The sequence below is a fragment of the Pseudophryne corroboree genome, unplaced genomic scaffold (genome assembly GCF_028390025.1).
Source record: "Pseudophryne corroboree isolate aPseCor3 unplaced genomic scaffold, aPseCor3.hap2 scaffold_1110, whole genome shotgun sequence".
Lineage (NCBI taxonomy): Eukaryota > Metazoa > Chordata > Amphibia > Anura > Myobatrachidae > Pseudophryne > Pseudophryne corroboree.
In genome coordinates, this window is record NW_026967736.1 from 56,940 (window position 1) to 73,036 (window position 16,097).

At 49.9% G+C, this 16,097-nt stretch overlaps 22 non-coding genes and 1 pseudogene across 22 annotated transcripts; 1 reads left to right on the forward strand and 22 right to left on the reverse strand.

Moving 5' to 3' along the window:
* The first annotated feature begins 1,595 nt into the window (after window positions 1–1,595).
* Window positions 1,596–1,759, forward strand: LOC134989515 (U1 spliceosomal RNA). The gene has a single exon (XR_010194655.1). It is a non-coding gene; the product is annotated as a U1 spliceosomal RNA (small nuclear RNA).
* A 773-nt stretch (window positions 1,760–2,532) lies between these two features.
* On the reverse strand, window positions 2,533–2,695 carry LOC134989529 (U1 spliceosomal RNA). The gene has a single exon (XR_010194669.1). It is a non-coding gene; the product is annotated as a U1 spliceosomal RNA (small nuclear RNA).
* A 152-nt stretch (window positions 2,696–2,847) lies between these two features.
* LOC134989521 (U1 spliceosomal RNA) lies at window positions 2,848–3,011 on the reverse strand. Its single transcript, XR_010194661.1, has one exon. It is a non-coding gene; the product is annotated as a U1 spliceosomal RNA (small nuclear RNA).
* A 671-nt stretch (window positions 3,012–3,682) lies between these two features.
* LOC134989527 (U1 spliceosomal RNA) lies at window positions 3,683–3,845 on the reverse strand. The gene has a single exon (XR_010194667.1). It is a non-coding gene; the product is annotated as a U1 spliceosomal RNA (small nuclear RNA).
* A 152-nt stretch (window positions 3,846–3,997) lies between these two features.
* On the reverse strand, window positions 3,998–4,161 carry LOC134989516 (U1 spliceosomal RNA). Its single transcript, XR_010194656.1, has one exon. It is a non-coding gene; the product is annotated as a U1 spliceosomal RNA (small nuclear RNA).
* A 671-nt stretch (window positions 4,162–4,832) lies between these two features.
* Window positions 4,833–4,995, reverse strand: LOC134989532 (U1 spliceosomal RNA). The gene has a single exon (XR_010194671.1). It is a non-coding gene; the product is annotated as a U1 spliceosomal RNA (small nuclear RNA).
* Window positions 4,996–5,147: 152 nt separating this feature from the next.
* LOC134989518 (U1 spliceosomal RNA) lies at window positions 5,148–5,311 on the reverse strand. The gene has a single exon (XR_010194658.1). It is a non-coding gene; the product is annotated as a U1 spliceosomal RNA (small nuclear RNA).
* Window positions 5,312–5,925: 614 nt separating this feature from the next.
* On the reverse strand, window positions 5,926–6,088 carry LOC134989535 (U1 spliceosomal RNA). Its single transcript, XR_010194674.1, has one exon. It is a non-coding gene; the product is annotated as a U1 spliceosomal RNA (small nuclear RNA).
* A 152-nt stretch (window positions 6,089–6,240) lies between these two features.
* On the reverse strand, window positions 6,241–6,404 carry LOC134989517 (U1 spliceosomal RNA). Its single transcript, XR_010194657.1, has one exon. It is a non-coding gene; the product is annotated as a U1 spliceosomal RNA (small nuclear RNA).
* Window positions 6,405–7,075: 671 nt separating this feature from the next.
* LOC134989533 (U1 spliceosomal RNA) lies at window positions 7,076–7,238 on the reverse strand. Its single transcript, XR_010194672.1, has one exon. It is a non-coding gene; the product is annotated as a U1 spliceosomal RNA (small nuclear RNA).
* Window positions 7,239–7,390: 152 nt separating this feature from the next.
* On the reverse strand, window positions 7,391–7,554 carry LOC134989524 (U1 spliceosomal RNA). Its single transcript, XR_010194664.1, has one exon. It is a non-coding gene; the product is annotated as a U1 spliceosomal RNA (small nuclear RNA).
* Window positions 7,555–8,168: 614 nt separating this feature from the next.
* LOC134989538 (U1 spliceosomal RNA) lies at window positions 8,169–8,331 on the reverse strand. Its single transcript, XR_010194676.1, has one exon. It is a non-coding gene; the product is annotated as a U1 spliceosomal RNA (small nuclear RNA).
* Window positions 8,332–8,483: 152 nt separating this feature from the next.
* On the reverse strand, window positions 8,484–8,647 carry LOC134989522 (U1 spliceosomal RNA). Its single transcript, XR_010194662.1, has one exon. It is a non-coding gene; the product is annotated as a U1 spliceosomal RNA (small nuclear RNA).
* Window positions 8,648–9,320: 673 nt separating this feature from the next.
* LOC134989536 (U1 spliceosomal RNA) lies at window positions 9,321–9,483 on the reverse strand. Its single transcript, XR_010194675.1, has one exon. It is a non-coding gene; the product is annotated as a U1 spliceosomal RNA (small nuclear RNA).
* Window positions 9,484–9,635: 152 nt separating this feature from the next.
* LOC134989523 (U1 spliceosomal RNA) lies at window positions 9,636–9,799 on the reverse strand. The gene has a single exon (XR_010194663.1). It is a non-coding gene; the product is annotated as a U1 spliceosomal RNA (small nuclear RNA).
* A 692-nt stretch (window positions 9,800–10,491) lies between these two features.
* Window positions 10,492–10,633, reverse strand: LOC134989537 (U1 spliceosomal RNA; annotated as a pseudogene).
* Window positions 10,634–10,785: 152 nt separating this feature from the next.
* Window positions 10,786–10,949, reverse strand: LOC134989525 (U1 spliceosomal RNA). The gene has a single exon (XR_010194665.1). It is a non-coding gene; the product is annotated as a U1 spliceosomal RNA (small nuclear RNA).
* Window positions 10,950–11,620: 671 nt separating this feature from the next.
* On the reverse strand, window positions 11,621–11,783 carry LOC134989528 (U1 spliceosomal RNA). Its single transcript, XR_010194668.1, has one exon. It is a non-coding gene; the product is annotated as a U1 spliceosomal RNA (small nuclear RNA).
* Window positions 11,784–11,935: 152 nt separating this feature from the next.
* LOC134989526 (U1 spliceosomal RNA) lies at window positions 11,936–12,099 on the reverse strand. The gene has a single exon (XR_010194666.1). It is a non-coding gene; the product is annotated as a U1 spliceosomal RNA (small nuclear RNA).
* A 671-nt stretch (window positions 12,100–12,770) lies between these two features.
* On the reverse strand, window positions 12,771–12,933 carry LOC134989534 (U1 spliceosomal RNA). Its single transcript, XR_010194673.1, has one exon. It is a non-coding gene; the product is annotated as a U1 spliceosomal RNA (small nuclear RNA).
* A 152-nt stretch (window positions 12,934–13,085) lies between these two features.
* On the reverse strand, window positions 13,086–13,249 carry LOC134989520 (U1 spliceosomal RNA). Its single transcript, XR_010194660.1, has one exon. It is a non-coding gene; the product is annotated as a U1 spliceosomal RNA (small nuclear RNA).
* A 646-nt stretch (window positions 13,250–13,895) lies between these two features.
* Window positions 13,896–14,058, reverse strand: LOC134989531 (U1 spliceosomal RNA). Its single transcript, XR_010194670.1, has one exon. It is a non-coding gene; the product is annotated as a U1 spliceosomal RNA (small nuclear RNA).
* Window positions 14,059–14,210: 152 nt separating this feature from the next.
* LOC134989519 (U1 spliceosomal RNA) lies at window positions 14,211–14,374 on the reverse strand. Its single transcript, XR_010194659.1, has one exon. It is a non-coding gene; the product is annotated as a U1 spliceosomal RNA (small nuclear RNA).
* Between the last annotated feature and the right edge of the window lie 1,723 nt (window positions 14,375–16,097).

Genomic DNA, 16,097 nt, shown 5'->3' on the forward strand with positions numbered 1-16,097 from the left:
GAACAAACCAGGCCTAAGATCAGGTGATATTGGGCATATACAGTGTGGTGTGGCTGTAGATGAGTTTAGTGGTTTCTGTTAGAGTTCTTCTACTTCTAACTACTCGTACATAAATGAATAAGCGGACGATTTATTAAACCTGGTGAAATGATAATTTGCATGGTGATAAAGTACCAGCCAATCAGCTCCTAATTGCCATGTCACAGGCTGGGTTTGAAAAATGACAGTTAGGAGCTGACTGGCTGGTACTTTATCACCTTGCACTTTATCAGTTCACCAGGCTTAATAGATCTGCCCCAATGTTTCAAAATGGAATGCATCAAGAGAACGGTGTTGGTATTGTAAAAATACACACAGCTCCTGGTATTTCCTGGTGGTCTCCCATCCAAGTACTAAAACCAGGACCAACACTGCTCAGCTTCCATGATCAGGAGAGATTGGGCAAATCCAGTGTGCTGTGGCTGTAGATGAGCTCGTGGTTTCTGTTAGAGCTCTTCTACTTCTAACTTCTGGTACATAAAAGAATATGTGTAAAAATGAAATGTACAGTACCAAGAAAAGGGTGTTGGTAGTTTAAAAACACCTAAAGAATCTGATAATACATGGATGAGAGACTGCTTGGTAGTAACAAAGTCCAATACTGCTTTGCTTCAAAGATCAAATGAGATTGGGCATATCCAGTGTGGTGTGGCTTTAGATAAGCTTTGTGGTTTCTGTTAGAGCTCTTCTACTTCTAACTACTGGTACATTAATGAATATGTATAAGGTTGTAGTTTATCCAATATCCCTTTACTACCTTACCTCCCCCCCCCCTCCCCTCCCCTCCCCTCCTTATAGCTTCCTTTGTTCTCTCCTCCTCGTGTGTGCGTTATTTGTTTTCTCATACGTCCTAGAGGATGCTGGGATCACATTAAGAACCATGGGGTATAGACGGGATCCGCAGGAGACATGGGCACTTTAAGACTTTCAAAGGGTGTGAACTGTCTCCTCCCTCTATGCCCCTCCTCCAGACTCCAGTTTTAGAATTGTGCCCAGTGAGACTGGATGCACTACAGGGGAGCTCTACTGAGTTTCTCTGAAAAGACTTATGTTAGTTTTTCTTATTTTCAGGGAGGCTGCTGGCAACAGTCTCCCTGCTTCGTGGAACTTAGGGGAGAGAAGTATGACCAACTTCTAGTGAGTTCAATGGCTCTGCTTCTGGCTGACAGGACACCATTAGCTCCTGAGGGTGCTGATCGCTGGGTACGCCTAGATGCCCACTCCCGTAGCCTGCCATCACCCCCTTACAGAGCCAGAAGTCAGAAGACAGGCGAGTAGCAGAAGAACAGAAGACTTCTTCTCCAGTGACGGCATTCTGAGGTACCACGCAGCGAGCGGAATGCTGTGCGCCATGCTTCCACACAAACACAGGCACTGCAGGGTGCAGGGCATGTGGGTGGGTGGGGGGGGGGGGCACCCTGGGCAGCATAAATTCCTCACAAAAGGCTGGCAAAAGTGGACATTAGTGCCTGGGCACTGTCCTTACCCCGCCAGCGTAATTAATTATTTGTTTCTGAGCGGGACAGCAGCGGCCCTCACCAGCCCTATCCCAAATCATACTTATTTTGCATAGGAGATACCATGGTCATGAAGATTGTTCTCCCAGGGTGAGGTTCATTCATTGCATTCTGGGTATGCTGACCCCTGTGATTTCCCCAAATGTGGGAAACTCGACTGCATTATTTGTGGTAGTGGGGGACTGTGTTTGTGCTTTCCTCTGGTCAGCTCTGGTAAAAGTCAGATTTCTTTGTCTCAGATCTTCCTCTAGCCTTGTTCCTCTTTCAAGAGTTCCCTTGTGCTGCCTCAGTTGGATCTCCTTCACTTGACAGGGGGGTGCCCGAGCAGCGACCCTCCCCAGCTCTAGTCCAACTCCTACTTACCTGCCAGGTGAGATACTATGATCATGAAGGTGCTACTCCCAGGGCAAGGCTCACCCATTGCACTCTGGGTGATGAACATGGGAGGGCAGAAGGCTGCCTAATACTGAAGCACCCCCAAACAACAAACCAAATGCAACAACTAGTACAAGCATTCCTGGGGGAAGGCCTGCAGCAGATGGTTTTGCATATGGTGATGTCATCCAAGCAGTGGGTCAAAGTTGGCTTCAACCCTCGTCTGCATATGAAAAGAGAAAAGGGACGTGCAGGGCATGGCGGCCTTTTGCGGCGCTTGGATGACCCCTAGTTCGCATTAAACACCTCCACCCTACTTCGGTGTGGGGCTCATGTTGGCTATGCCCCAGCCCATGAAGCATTCAAGCTGATTACTTGCAGCAGCTGGGCACTGTAATAGCTCCAGAGCTGCTCTGTAAGGCAAGTAAAAGGGTGTGGGCCCTGCAGCACTACCTGTAGTTCGCATTGTGCATTGGAAGGCACAAAGTAAGCAGATGGGAGAAGTCAAGATAATGCGCAAGGGCATAGAAGGGAGCGGCTCAAGAAAAGAGAAGTTGAAACAGACAGCAAACTAGGCTGGAGAGAGACCTGAGACAAACAGATCTGAATTATACGAGAGCTGACCAGGGGAAACACAAATTATGCAGTCAAGTTTCCCACATTTGGGGAAATCGCAGGAGCAGCACACCCAGAGTGCAATGGGTGAGCCTTGCCCTGGGAGAAGCACCTTCATGATCATAGTATCTCACTTGGCAGGTAAGTAGGAGTTGGGCTTGAGCTGGGGAGGGTTGATGCTAGGGCACCCCCCTGTCAAGTGAAGGAGATCCAACTGAGGCAGCACAAGGGAACTCTCGAAAGAAGAACAAGGCTAGAGGAAGATCTGAGACAAATAAATCTGACTTTTACCAGAGCTGACCAGAGGAAAGCACAAACACAGTCCCCCACTACCACAAATAATGCAGTCGAGTTTCCCACATTTGGGGAAATCATAGGAGTCAGCATACCCAGAATGCAATGAATGAACCTCACCCTGGGAGAACAATCTTCATGACCATGGTATCTCCTATGCAAAATAAGTATGATTTGGGATAGAGCTGGGGAGGGCCGCTGCTCAGGCACATCTCTGTCAAGTAAAGGAGATTCAACTGAGGCAGCACAAGGGAACTCTCATCTGGGGACAACAACTGCTGGGAGAACACATATTTTCAGATGAACATGGGAGGGCAGAAGGCTGCCTAATACTGAAGCACCCCCAAACAACAAACCAAATGCAACAACTAGTACAAGCATTCCTGGGGGAAGGCCTACAGCAGATGGATTTGCATATGGTGATGTCATCCAAGCAGTGGGTCAAAGTTGGCTTCAACCCTCGTCTGCATATGAAAAGAAAAAAGGGATGTGCAGGGCATGGCGTCCTTTTGTGGCGCTTGGATGACCCCTAATTCACATTAAACATCTCCACCCTCCTTCGGTGTGGGGCTCATGTTGGCTATGCCCCAGCCCCTGAAGCATTCAAGATGATTTCTTGCAGCAGCTGGGCACTGTAACAGCTCCAGAGCTGTTCTGTAAAGCATGTAAAAGGGTGTGGGCCCTGCAGCACTACCTGTAGTATGCATTGTGCGTTGGAAGGCACAAAGTAAGCAGACGGGAGAGGTCAGGATAGTGCGCAAGGGCATAGAAGGGAGCGGCTCAAGAAAAGAGAAGTGGAAACAGACAGCAAACTAGGCTGGAGAAAGACCTGAGACAAAGAGATCTGAATTATACGAGAGCCGACCAGAGGAAACAGAAATTATGCAGTCAAGTTTCCCACATTTGGGGAAATCGCAGGAGCGGCACACCCAGAGTGCAATGGGTGAGCCTTGCCCTGGGAGAAGCACCTTCCTGATCATAGTATCTCACCTGGCAGGTAAGTAGGAGTTGGGCTAGAGCTGGGGAGGGTCGCTGCTCGGGCACCCCCCTGTCAAGTGAAGGAGATCCAACTGAGGCAGCACAAGGGAACTCTCGAAAGAAGAACAAGGCTAGAGGAAGATCTGAGACAAAGAAATCTGACTTTTACCAGAGCTGAGCAGAGGAAAGCACAAACACAGTCCCCCACTACCACAAATAATGCAGTCGAGTTTCCCACATTTGGGGAAATCACAGGGGTCAGCATACCCAGAATGCAATGAATGAACCTCACCCTGGGAGAACAATCTTCATGACCATGGTATCTCCTATGCAAAATAAGTATGATTTGGGATAGGGCTGGGGAGGGCCGCTGCTCAGGCACATCTCTGTCAAGTAAAGGAGATTCAACTGAGGCAGCACAAGGGAACTCTCATCTGGGGACAACAACTGCAGGGAGAACACATATTTTCAGATGAACATGGGAGGGCAGAAGGCTGCCTAATACTGAAGCACCCCCAAACAACAAACCAAATGCAACAACTAGTGCAAGCATTCCTGGGGGAAGGCCTGCAGCAGATTGATTTGCATATGGTAATGCCATCCAAGCAGTGGGTCAAAGTTGGCTTCAACCCTCGTCTGCATATGAAAAGAGAAAAGGGGCGTGCAGGGCATGGCGGCCTTTTGCGGCGCTTGGGTGACCCTTAGTTCGCATTAAACACCCCCACCCTCCTTCGGTGTGGGGCTCATGTTGGCAATGTCCCAGCCCCTGAAGCATTCAAGCTGATTTCTTGCAGCAGCTGGGCACTGTAACAGCTCCAGAGCTGCTCTGTGAGGCAAGTAAAAGGGTGTGGGCCCTGCAGCACTACCTGTAGTTTGCATTGTGTGTTGGAAGGCACAAAGTAAGCAGACGGGAGAAGTCAGGATAGTGCGCAAGGGCATAGAAGGGAGCGGCTCAAGAAAAGAGAAGTGGAAACAGACAGCAAACTAGGCTGGAGAGAGACCTGAGACAAAGAGATCTGAATTATACGAGAGCCGACCAGGGGAAACACAAATTATGCAGTCAAGTTTCCCACATTTGGGGAAATCACAGGGGCAGCACACCCAGAGTGCAATGGGTGAGCCTTGCCCTGGGAGAAGCACCTACATGATCATAGTATCTCACCTGGCAGGTAAGTAGGAGTTGGGCTAGAGCTGCGAAGGGTCGCTGCTCGGGTACCCCCCTGTCAAGTGAAGGAGATCCAACTGAGGCAGCACAAGGGAACTCTCGAAAGAGGAACAAGGCTAGAGGAAGATCTGAGACAAAGAAATCTGATTTTTACCAGAGTTGACCAGAAGAAAGCACAAACACAGTCCCCCACTACCACAAATAATGCAGTTGAGTTTCCCACATTTGGGGAAATCACAGGGGTCAGCATACCCAGAATGCAATGAATGAACCTCACCCTGGGAGAACAATCTTCATGACCATGGTATCTCCTATGCAAAATAAGTATGATTTCAACTGAGGCAGCACAAGGGAACTCTCATCTGGGGACAACAACTGCAGGGAGAACACATATTTTCAGATGAACATGGGAGGGCAGAAGGCTGCCTAATACTGAAGCACCCCCAAACAACAAACCAAATGCAACAACTAGTGCAAGCATTCCTGGGGGAAGGCCTGCAGCAGATGGTTTTGCATATGGTGATGTCATCCAAGCAGTGGGTCAAAGTTGGCTTCAACCCTCGTCTGCATATGAAAAGAAAAAAGGGATGTGCAGGGCATGGCGTCCTTTTGTGGCGCTTGGATGACCCCTAATTCGCATTAAACATCTCCACCCTCCTTCGGTGTGGGGCTCATGTTGGCTATGCCCCAGCCACTGAAGCATTCAAGATGATTTCTTGCAGCAGCTGGGCACTGTAACAGCTCCAGAGCTGCTCTGTAAAGCATGTAAAAGGGTGTGGGCCCTGCAGCACTACCTGTAGTATGCATTGTGCGTTGGAAGGCACAGAGTAAGCAGACGGGAGAGGTCAGGATAGTGCGCAAGGGCATAGAAGGGAGCGGCTCAAGAAAAGAGAAGTGGAAACAGACAGCAAACTAGGCTGGAGAAAGACCTGAGACAAAGAGATCTGAATTATATGAGAGCCGACCAGAGGAAACACAAATTATGCCGTCAAGTGTCCCACATTTGGGGAAATCGCAGGAGCAGCACACCCAGAGTGCAATGGGTGAGCCTTGCCCTGGGAGAAGCACCTTCCTGATCATAGTATCTCACCTGGCAGGTAAGTAGGAGTTGGGCTAGAGCTGGGGAGGGTCGCTGCTCGGGCACCCCCCTGTCAAGTGAAGGAGATCCAACTGAGGCAGCACAAGGGAACTCTCGAAAGAAGAACAAGGCTAGAGGAAGATCTGAGACAAAGAAATCTGACTTTTACCAGAGCTGAGCAGAGGAAAGCACAAACACAGTCCCCCACTACCACAAATAATGCAGTCGAGTTTCCCACATTTGGGGAAATCACAGGGGTCAGCATACCCAGAATGCAATGAATGAACCTCACCCTGGGAGAACAATCTTCATGACCATGGTATCTCCTATGCAAAATAAGTATGATTTGGGATAGGGCTGGGGAGGGCCGCTGCTCAGGCACATCTCTGTCAAGTAAAGGAGATTCAACTGAGGCAGCACAAGGGAACTCTCATCTGGGGACAACAACTGCAGGGAGAACACATATTTTCAGATGAACATGGGAGGGCAGAAGGCTGCCTAATACTGAAGCACCCCCAAACAACAAACCAAATGCAACAACTAGTGCAAGCATTCCTGGGGGAAGGCCTGCAGCAGATTGATTTGCATATGGTAATGCCATCCAAGCAGTGGGTCAAAGTTGGCTTCAACCCTCGTCTGCATATGAAAAGAGAAAAGGGGCGTGCAGGGCATGGCGGCCTTTTGCGGCGCTTGGGTGACCCTTAGTTCGCATTAAACACCCCCACCCTCCTTCGGTGTGGGGCTCATGTTGGCAATGTCCCAGCCCCTGAAGCATTCAAGCTGATTTCTTGCAGCAGCTGGGCACTGTAACAGCTCCAGAGCTGCTCTGTGAGGCAAGTAAAAGGGTGTGGGCCCTGCAGCACTACCTGTAGTTTGCATTGTGTGTTGGAAGGCACAAAGTAAGCAGACGGGAGAAGTCAGGATAGTGCGCAAGGGCATAGAAGGGAGCGGCTCAAGAAAAGAGAAGTGGAAACAGACAGCAAACTAGGCTGGAGAGAGACCTGAGACAAAGAGATCTGAATTATACGAGAGACGACCAGGGGAAACACAAATTATGCAGTCAAGTTTCCCACATTTGGGGAAATCACAGGGGCAGCACACCCAGAGTGCAATGGGTGAGCCTTGCCCTGGGAGAAGCACCTACATGATCATAGTATCTCACCTGGCAGGTAAGTAGGAGTTGGGCTAGAGCTGCGAAGGGTCGCTGCTCGGGTACCCCCCTGTCAAGTGAAGGAGATCCAACTGAGGCAGCACAAGGGAACTCTCGAAAGAGGAACAAGGCTAGAGGAAGATCTGAGACAAAGAAATCTGATTTTTACCAGAGTTGACCAGAAGAAAGCACAAACACAGTCCCCCACTACCACAAATAATGTAGTTGAGTTTCCCACATTTGGGGAAATCACAGGGGTCAGCATACCCAGAATGCAATGAATGAACCTCACCCTGGGAGAACAATCTTCATGACCATGGTATCTCCTATGCAAAATAAGTATGATTTCAACTGAGGCAGCACAAGGGAACTCTCATCTGGGGACAACAACTGCAGGGAGAACACATATTTTCAGATGAACATGGGAGGGCAGAAGGCTGCCTAATACTGAAGCACCCCCAAACAACAAACCAAATGCAACAACTAGTGCAAGCATTCCTGGGGGAAGGCCTGCAGCAGATGGTTTTGCATATGGTGATGTCATCCAAGCAGTGGGTCAAAGTTGGCTTCAACCCTCGTCTGCATATGAAAAGAAAAAAGGGATGTGCAGGGCATGGCGTCCTTTTGTGGCGCTTGGATGACCCCTAATTCGCATTAAACATCTCCACCCTCCTTCGGTGTGGGGCTCATGTTGGCTATGCCCCAGCCACTGAAGCATTCAAGATGATTTCTTGCAGCAGCTGGGCACTGTAACAGCTCCAGAGCTGCTCTGTAAAGCATGTAAAAGGGTGTGGGCCCTGCAGCACTACCTGTAGTATGCATTGTGCGTTGGAAGGCACAGAGTAAGCAGACGGGAGAGGTCAGGATAGTGCGCAAGGGCATAGAAGGGAGCGGCTCAAGAAAAGAGAAGTGGAAACAGACAGCAAACTAGGCTGGAGAAAGACCTGAGACAAAGAGATCTGAATTATATGAGAGCCGACCAGAGGAAACACAAATTATGCCGTCAAGTGTCCCACATTTGGGGAAATCGCAGGAGCAGCACACCCAGAGTGCAATGGGTGAGCCTTGCCCTGGGAGAAGCACCTTCCTGATCATAGTATCTCACCTGGCAGGTAAATAGGAGTTGGGCTAGAGCTGGGGAGGGTCGCTGCTCGTGCACCCCCCTGTCAAGTGAAGGAGATCCAACTGAGGCAGCACAAGGGAACTCTCGAAAGAAGAACAAGGCTAGAGGAAGATCTGAGACAAAGAAATCTGACTTTTACCAGAGCTGACCAGATGAAAGCACAAACACAGTCCCCCACTACCACAAATAATGCAGTTGAGTTTCCCACATTTGGGGAAATCACAGGGGTCAGCATACCCAGAATGCAATGAATGAACCTCACCCTGGGAGAACAATCTTCATGACCATGGTATCTCCTATGCAAAATAAGTATGATTTGGGATAGGGCTGGGGAGGGCCGCTGCTCAGGCACATCTCTGTCAAGTAAAGGAGATTCAACTGAGGCAGCACAAGGGAACTCTCATCTGGGGACAACAACTGCAGGGAGAACACATATTTTCAGATGAACATGGGAGGGCAGAAGGCTGCCTAATACTGAAGCACCCCCAAACAACAAACCAAATGCAACAACTAGTGCAAGCATTCCTGGGGGAAGGCCTGCAGCAGATTGATTTGCATATGGTAATGCCATCCAAGCAGTGGGTCAAAGTTGGCTTCAACCCTCGTCTGCATATCAAAAAAGAGAAAAGGGGCGTGCAGGGCATGGCGGCCTTTTGCGGCGCTTGGATGACCTCTAGTTTGCATTAAACACCTCCACCCTCCTTCGGTGTGGGGCTCATGTTGGCTATGCCCCAGCCCCTGAAGCATTCAAGCTGATTTCTTGCAGCAGCTGGGCACTGTAACAGCTCCAGAGCTGCTCTGTAAGGCAAGTAAAAGGGTGTGGGCCCTGCAGCACTACCTGTAGTTTGCATTGTGCATTGGAAGGCACAAAGTAAGCAGACGGGAGAAGTCAGGATAGTGCGCAAGGGCATAGAAGGGAGCGGCTCAAGAAAAGAGAAGTGGAAACAGACAGCAAACTATACTGGAGAGAGACCTGAGACAAAGAGATCTGAATTATACGAGAGCCGACCAGGGGAAACACAAATTATGCAGTCAAGTGTCCCACATTTGGGGAAATTGCAGGAGCAGCACACCCAGAGTGCAATGGGTGAGCCTTGCCCTGGGAGTAGCACCTTCATGATCATAGAATCTCACCTGGCAGGTAAGTAGGAGTTGGGCTAGAGCTGGGGAGGGTCGCTGCTCGGGCACCCCCCTGTCAAGTGAAGGAGATCCAACTGAGGCAGCACAAGGGAACTCTTGAAAGAGGAACAAGGCTAGAGGAAGATCTGAGACAAAGAAATCTGACTTTTACCAGAGCTGACCAGAGGAAAGCACAAACACAGTCCCCCACTACCACAAATAATGCAGTCGAGTTTCCCACATTTGGGGAAATCACAGGGGTCAGCATTCCCAGAATGCAATGAATGAACCTCACCCTGGGAGAACAATCTTCATGACTATGGTATCTCCTATGCAAAATAAGTATGATTTGGGATAGGGCTGGTGAGGGCCGCTGCTCAGGCACATCTCTGTCAAGTAAAGGAGATTCAACTGAGGCAGCACAAGGGAACTCTCATCTGGGGACAACAACTGCAGGGAGAACACATATTTTCAGATGAACATGGGAGGGCAGAAGGCTGCCTAATACTGAAGCACCCCCAAACAACAAACCAAATGCAACAACTAGTACAAGCATTCCTGGGGGAAGGCCTGCAGCAGATGGATTTGCATATGGTGATGTCATCCAAGCAGTGGGTCAAAGTTGGCTTCAACCCTCATCTGCATATGAAAAGAGAAAAGGGGCGTGCAGGGCATGGCGGCCTTTTGCAGCGCTTGGATGACCCCTAGTTCGCATTAAACACCTCCACCCTCATTCGGTGTGGGGCTCATGTTGGCTATGCCCCAGCCCCTGAAGCATTCAAGCTGATTTCTTGCAGCAGCTGGGCACTGTAACAGCTCCAGAGATGCTCTGTAAGTCAAGTAAAAGGGTGTGGGCCCTGCAGCACTACCTGTAGTTCGCATTGTGCGTTGGAAGGCACAAAGTAAGCAGACGGGAGAAGTCAGGATAGTGCGCAAGGGCATAGAAGGGAGCGGCTCAAGAAAAGAGAAGTGGAAACAGACAGCAAACTAGGCTGGAGAGAGACCTGAGACAAAGAGATCTGAATTATATGAGAGCCGACCAGGGGAAACACAAATTATGCAGTCAAGTTTCCCACATTTGGGGAAATCAAAGGGGCAGCACACCCAGAGTGCAATGGGTGAGCCTTGCCCTGGGAGAAGCACCTACATGATCATAGTATCTCACCTGGCAGGTAAGTAGGAGTTGGGCTAGAGCTGGGGAGGGTCGCTGCTCGGGCACCCCCCTGTCAAGTGAAGGAGATCCAACTGAGGCAGCACAAGGGAACTCTCGAAAGAAGAACAAGGCTAGAGGAAGATCTGAGACAAAGAAATCTGACTTTTACCAGAGCTGACCAGAGGAAAGCACAAACACAGTCCCCCACTACCACAAATAATGCAGTCGAGTTTCCCACATTTGGGGAAATCACAGGGGTCATCATACCCAGAATGCAATGAATGAACCTCACCCTGGGAGAACAATCTTCATGACCATGATATCTCCTATGCAAAATAAGTATGATTTGGGATAGGGCTGGGGAGGGCCGCTGCTCAGGCACATCTCTGTCAAGTAAAGGCGATTCAACTGAGGCAGCACAAGGGAACTCTCATCTGGGGACAACAACTGCAGGGAGAACACATATTTTCAGATGAACATGGGAGGGCAGAAGGCTGCCTAATACTGAAGCACCCCCAAACAACAAACCAAATGCAACAACTAGTGCAAGCATTCCTGGGGGAAGGCCTGCAGCAGATGGATTTGCATATGGTGATGTCATCCAAGCAGTGGGTCAAAGTTGGCTTCAACCCTCGTCTGCATATGAAAAGAAAAAAGGGATGTGCAGGGCATGGCGGCCTTTTGCGGCGCTTGCATGACCCCTAATTCGCATTAAACACCTCCACCCTCCTTCGGTGTGGGGCTCATGTTGGCTATGCCCCAGCACCTGAAGCATTCAAGCTGATTTCTTGCAGCAGCTGGGCACTGTAACAGCTCCAGAGCTGCTCTGTAAAGCATGTAAAAGGGTGTGGGCCCTGCAGCACTACCTGTAGTATGCATTGTGCGTTGGAAGGCACAAAGTAAGCAGACGGGAGTAGTCAGGATAGTGCGCAAGGGCATAGAAGGGAGCGGTTCAAGAAAAGAGAAGTGGAAACAGACAGCAAACTAGGCTGGAGAGAGACCTGAGACAAAGAGATCTGAATTATACGAGAGCCGACCAGAGGAAACACAAATTATGCAGTCAAGTGTCCCACATTTGGGGAAATCGCAGGAGCAGCACACCCAGAGTGCAATGGGTGAGCCTTGCCCTGGGAGAAGCACCTTCCTGATCATAGTATCTCACCTGGCAGGTAAGTAGGAGTTGGGCTAGAGCTGGGGAGGGTCGCTGCTCGGGCACCCCCCTGTCAAGTGAAGGAGATCCAACTGAGGCAGCACAAGGGAACTCTCGAAAGAAGAACAAGGCTAGAGGAAGATCTGAGACAAAGAAATCTGACGTTTACCAGAGCTGACCAGAGGAAAGCACAAACACAGTCCCCCTCTACCACAAATAATGCAGTCGAGTTTTCCACATTTGGGGAAATCACAGGGGTCATCATACCCAGAATGCAATGAATGAACCTCACCCTGGGAGAACAATCTTCATGACCATGATATCTCCTATGCAAAATAAGTATGATTTCGGATAGGGCTGGGGAGGGCCGCTGCTCAGGCACATCTCTGTCAAGTAAAGGCGATTCAACTGAGGCAGCACAAGGGAACTCTCATCTGGGGACAACAACTGCAGGGAGAACACATATTTTCAGATGAACATGGGAGGGCAGAAGGCTGCCTAATACTGAAGCACCCCCAAACAACAAACCAAATGCAACAACTAGTACAAGCATTCCTGGGGGAAGGCCTGCAGCAGATGGATTTGCATATGGTGATGTCATCCAAGCAGTGGGTCAAAGTTGGCTTCAACCCTCGTCTGCATATGAAAAGAGAAAAGGGGCGTGCAGGGCATGGCGGCCTTTTGCGGCGCTTGGGTGACCCTTAGTTCGCATTAAAAACCCCCACCCTCCTTTGGTGTGGGGCTCATGTTGGCAATGCCCCAGCCCCTGAAGCATTCAAGCTGATTTCTTGCAGCAGCTGGGTACTGTAACAGCTCCAGAGCTGCTCTGTGAGGCAAGTAAAAGGGTGTGGGCCCTGCAGCACTACCTGTAGTTTGCATTGTGTGTTGGAAGGCACAAAGTAAACAGACGGGAGAAGTCAGGATAGTGCGCAAGGGCATAGAAGGGAGCGGCTCAAGAAAAGAGAAGTGGAAACAGACAGCAAACTAGGCTGGAGAGAGACCTGAGACAAAGAGATCTGAATTATACGAGAGACGACCAGGGGAAACACAAATTATGCAGTCAAGTTTCCCACATTTGGGGAAATCACAGGGGCAGCACACCCAGAGTGCAATGGGTGAGCCTTGCCCTGGGAGAAGCACCTACATGATCATAGTATCTCACCTGGCAGGTAAGTAGGAGTTGGGCTAGAGCTGGGGAGGGTCGCTGCTCGGGTACCCCCCTGTCAAGTGAAGGAGATCCAACTGAGGCAGCACAAGGGAACTCTCGAAAGAGGAACAAGGCTAGAGGAAGATCTGAGACAAAGAAATCTGATTTTTACCAGAGTTGACCAGAAGAAAGCACAAACACAGTCCCCCACTACCACAAATAATGCAGTCGAGTTTCCCACATTTGGGGAAATCACAGGGGTCAGCATACCCAGAATGCAATGAATGAACCTCACCCTGGGAGAACAATCTTCATGACCATGGTATCTCCTATGCAAAATAAGTATGATTTGGGATAGGGCTGGGGAGGGCCGCTGCTCAGGCACATCTCTGTCAAGTAAAGGAGATTCAACTGAGGCAGCACAAGGGAACTCTCATCTGGGGACAACAACTGCAGGGAGAACACATATTTTCAGATGAACATGGGAGGGCAGAAGGCTGCCTAATACTGAAGCACCCCCAAACAACAAACCAAATGCAACAACTAGTGCAAGCATTCCTGGGGGAAGGCCTGCAGCAGATGGATTTGCATATGGTGATGTCATCCAAGCAGTGGGTCAAAGTTGGCTTCAACCCTCGTCTGCATATGAAAAGAAAAAAGGGATGTGCAGGGCATGGTGTCCTTTTGTGGCGCTTGGATGACCCCTCCTTCGGTGTGGGGCTCATGTTGGCTATGCCCCAGCCCCTGAAGCATTCAAGATGATTTCTTGCAGCAGCTGGGCACTGTAACAGCTCCAGAGTTGCTCTGTAAAGCATGTAAAAGGGTGTGGGCCCTGCAGCACTACCTGTAGTATGCATTGTGCGTTGGAAGGCACAAAGTAAGCAGACGGGAGAGGTCAGGATAGTGCGCAACTGCATAGAAGGGAGCGGCTCAAGAAAAGAGAAGTGGAAACAGACAGCAAACTAGGCTGGAGAAAGACCTGAGACAAAGAGATCTGAATTATATGAGAGCCGACCAGAGGAAACACAAATTATGCAGTCAAGTGTCCCACATTTGGGGAAATCGCAGGAGCAGCACACCCAGAGTGCAATGGGTGAGCCTTGCCCTGGGAGAAGCACCTTCCTGATCATAGTATCTCACCTGGCAGGTAAATAGGAGTTGGGCTAGAGCTGGGGAGGGTCGCTGCTCGTGCACCCCCCTGTCAAGTGAAGGAGATCCAACTGAGGCAGCACAAGGGAACTCTCGAAAGAAGAACAAGGCTAGAGGAAGATCTGAGACAAAGAAATCTGACTTTTACCAGAGCTGACCAGAGGAAAGCACAAACACAGTCCCCCACTACCACAAATAATGCAGTCGAGTTTCCCACATTTGGGGAAATCACAGGGGTCAGCATACCCAGAATGCAATGAATGAACCTCACCCTGGGAAAACAATCTTCATGACCATGGTATCTCCTATGCAAAATAAGTATGATTTGAGATAGGGCTGGGGAGGGCCACTGCTCAGGCACATCTCTGTCAAGTAAAGGAGATTCAACTGAGGCAGCACAAGGGAACTCTCATCTGGGGACAACAACTGCAGGGAGAACACATATTTTCAGATGAACATGGGAGGGCAGAAGGCTGCCTAATACTGAAGCACCCCCAAACAACAAACCAAATGCAACAACTAGTGCAAGCATTCCTGGGGGAAGGCCTGCAGCAGATTGATTTGCATATGGTAATGCCATCCAAGCAGTGGGTCAAAGTTGGCTTCAACTCTCGTCTGCATATGAAAAGAGAAAAGGGGCGTGCAGGGCATGGCGGCCTTTTGCGGCGCTTGGATGACCCCTAGTTCGCATTAAACACCTCCACCCTCCTTCGGTGTGGGGCTCATGTTGGCTATGCCCCAGCCCCTGAAGCATTCAAGCTGATTTCTTGCAGCAGCTGGGCACTGTAACAGACCCAGAGCTGCTCTGTAAGGCAAGTAAAAGGGTGTGGGCCCTGCAGTACTACCTGTAGTTTGCATTGTGCATTGGAAAGCACAAAGTAAGCAGACGGGAGAAGTCAGGATAGTGCGGAGGGCTGGGTCAGTTGATTGTGGGCGAGTTTGTAAGCCATTGGCGGTGGCAGCGGGTATCGGCTCAGAGGCAGTAGCGGGCATTGGCTAAGGGTCATGGGCAGGATTCGGCGGACATTATGGCTGTAGTGCCTCACTAGCCACTGACCTCACCGCACGCCACTGTGGGACAGATGTAACATGCAGAGAGAGGTAGATTTGGGAGGGGGAATGTCCTAGCATAACTGTTAATTGCAGTGTAATACTGTAATTCAGCTGTGCAGCATTTGTGGCTAAATGTCAAAGAAGCCAGTATTTACCCTGCATGCAAAACAATAAATGTATTTGAACATACCTCCCAACTATCCCAATTTTTGCAGGACAGTCACTTTTTTGGGGAATGTCCAGCTAACCCAAACACCCCCCCCCCCCCTTCCCATGGGGAAGGGGGTGGATGGGGGGTGGAAGGCTCCCTGTAGCTTGTTGCTCTGCAAATATGCACATTGTGGGTAATTCAGACCCGATCGCTAGGGTGTGTTTTTTGCATCCCTGTAATCAGGTAGTTGTCGCCTACAGCGGAAGGGAAAATTTGCTGTGCAGGTGTGTGATCACATGTGCACAAGAGCTGCACAGCTCAGCACTTACTCAGCCATTGAGGTGACGTCACAAATCCTCCCACAAAACGCCGGGTCCCTCCAGTGTTTTTCCGGACACTCCCTAGACACATTCAGTTGCCACCCACACAAACACCCTCTTCTTGTCAATCTTCTTGTGATCTCCGGGCCGTCGCACTTACGCATTGTGGCGCATACGCATGTGCAATGCAAACCAGATTGCCCGCTGGGTGAAAATAAATTGAAGCGATCTGGTCTGAATAAGCCTCAATCTCTATTCACGGGAGACAGAGGGGCTGGGGCATGGCCAGCAGCTCACAGAGCACCTATAATGACAAAAATGGGAGACATGGCTCATGATCGCGATATACCTACGAAGGTACGCCCTCTACTGATTGACAGGCAGAGGCATTCGTATTTTCTGCGGGGCACCCGGAGAAAATGTAGGCACATGCACAGGATGGACCCTGCGTATATGCCCCCATCCTCTTCATAGTTTTTGCGGTTGGAACGCGTATTACGATCCAAACTGAATTAGGCCCT